Source organism: Microtus oregoni, unplaced genomic scaffold (assembly GCF_018167655.1).
Source record: "Microtus oregoni isolate MIOR12 unplaced genomic scaffold, Mior012 000199F_ref0000230, whole genome shotgun sequence".
Classification (NCBI taxonomy): Eukaryota; Metazoa; Chordata; class Mammalia; order Rodentia; family Cricetidae; genus Microtus; species Microtus oregoni.
Genome location: NW_024544858.1, coordinates 35,238 through 37,215, shown reverse-complemented (window position 1 = coordinate 37,215; position 1,978 = coordinate 35,238). Strand labels below are relative to the sequence as shown.

At 36.1% G+C, this 1,978-nt stretch overlaps 1 pseudogene; it reads left to right on the top strand.

The window, feature by feature from the left end:
* The first annotated feature begins 1,291 nt into the window (after positions 1-1,291).
* On the top strand, positions 1,292-1,725 carry LOC121445497 (annotated as a pseudogene).
* Positions 1,726-1,978: the final 253 nt, after the last annotated feature.

Here is a 1,978-nt window from a genome sequence, read left to right as displayed (position 1 = left end):
GGATCTGTATCTGCTCAGCACATTTATCCCTATTAATGATAAGGTATAGTTTTAAATTCTGCTTATACATTTTTATAGTTAAATAATATATGGTTGTATTTATCATGTGTTCCAATATGGCAGCATGTGTCCCGCATGGTGATTAAGTGTGAGTGGTTGTCATATCTCTCGCCTCATACATTTGCCATTTCTCTGTTGTCATAGCACCATCAATCCTCTCTGTTATTTTGAAATAACCAGTCAGCTGTTGTCATTCTTAATGATCTTATTGTTCTATGTTATATGGGCTCTCCATATGTACATTCAGGTCCTGGAGGTCTGATTCTTTCTTCTACTTCCATGTGCACCAACAATTCATGTGATGCACAGATATACATGCAGGCACAACACCCATGCACATAAAAATAAAGTCTTAAAGTAATAGAAACAATTACAATTATTGTTGGAAATGCTATCCATTTTTAGATACAATATTTCTAATAATGAAATTACTATTCCATTCTTCCAAAATAAGAATAGCAATACATAAATATTATGATTGTTTTCATGATTCTGATACTAATACTTCAAGAAACATAATTTATATATTTTATAGTATTTATTTTGAGTGAATGCTTCAACATAATTACTAACTGCAAAATGTAGGCACCTTTCATAAGGGATTAAGTTGTACCCAAGTTAGTTCACATTAATTTTAAGTATACCACAAGAACGTAAATGATCATTTTCCTGAACCAAGTTTATTTTCCTAGAATATAATAAATAGTTGTAATCTTTAGCTAACTTCACTGCCCAGGATCAACTATATGATAGACAATCCAGACCATTTAGACACTTTTCTTTTTTGCTTTGTTCTTTTATCCTTCTTTTTTTTCCCCGTTGGTTTTTTGAGACACGGTTTCTATGTAGCTTTGGAGCCTGTCCTGGAACTAGCTCTTGTAGACCAGGCTGGTCTTAAACTCAGAGATCTGCCTGCCTCTGCCTCCTGAGTGCTGGGATTAAAGGTGTGTGTCACTACCACTCCACTCAAAAAGGTGATTTTTCAATTTGCACCATGGCTGAATAATTACAATATGACTTTTAAATATTCTCTCTCAGAGTTACTTTAAAACAAACTTACCAATCAATAAAATGTTATTATTACCTGTTAAGTAAACATGCTATTTCAAAGATTCTGAAGTGAGAAGTAAAATCATGAGAATTAAATGGGAAAAGTAGTGGTGACAAAGCAATTTTATTAAGTAAATAAGGATGTTGATTTATTAGTGTAATGAAAGTCTCAGTTATAAAAATGAATATTTCTGATGATTACACCATCCTGTTCAACAAAGCAGAGGCAGACAAGATCTTCCGAGAGTTGGAGCAAGAAATGGAGTATTTTACTGGTGCACTGGCCAAGGTCCAAGTATTTGGAAAGTGGAACAGCATTCCCAGGAAGCAGGCAACCTACACAGGGATGATAAAAGAGAACTGGCTCCTGGGAGTCCCATCGCATCTGTCTCCTTTGGGGCCTGCAGAGACTTCCTCTTCCAGCACAATGACTCTCGAGGGAAGAGACCCCAGCAGACAGTGAAGGTAGTCAAGCTGCAGCTGGCCCATGGAAGCCTACTGATGATGAACCACCCCACTAATACCCACTGGTACCACCGTCTCCCCGTCCGCAAGAAGGTCCTGGCTCCTCAGGTCAACTTTACTATTCGGAAAATTTTACCTACTAAGATATAAAACATTTTCTATTAAAAAAATAAACATTTCTGTTATAAAATATGAATGTTTTATTTACTTTTCTATTGCCATAACAAAACATCATGACCAAGGCAACATAAATAAGAAACGTTTATAATTTAGGGCTGACGGTTCCAGAGGGTTAGAGTCTATGACTAGTGTAGAAAGGAGGATGACATCATGAAGACAGGCATGACGTTAAAGCAGTAACTAAGATCTTACATCTTCAGACACAAGATTAAAGCAGAGACAG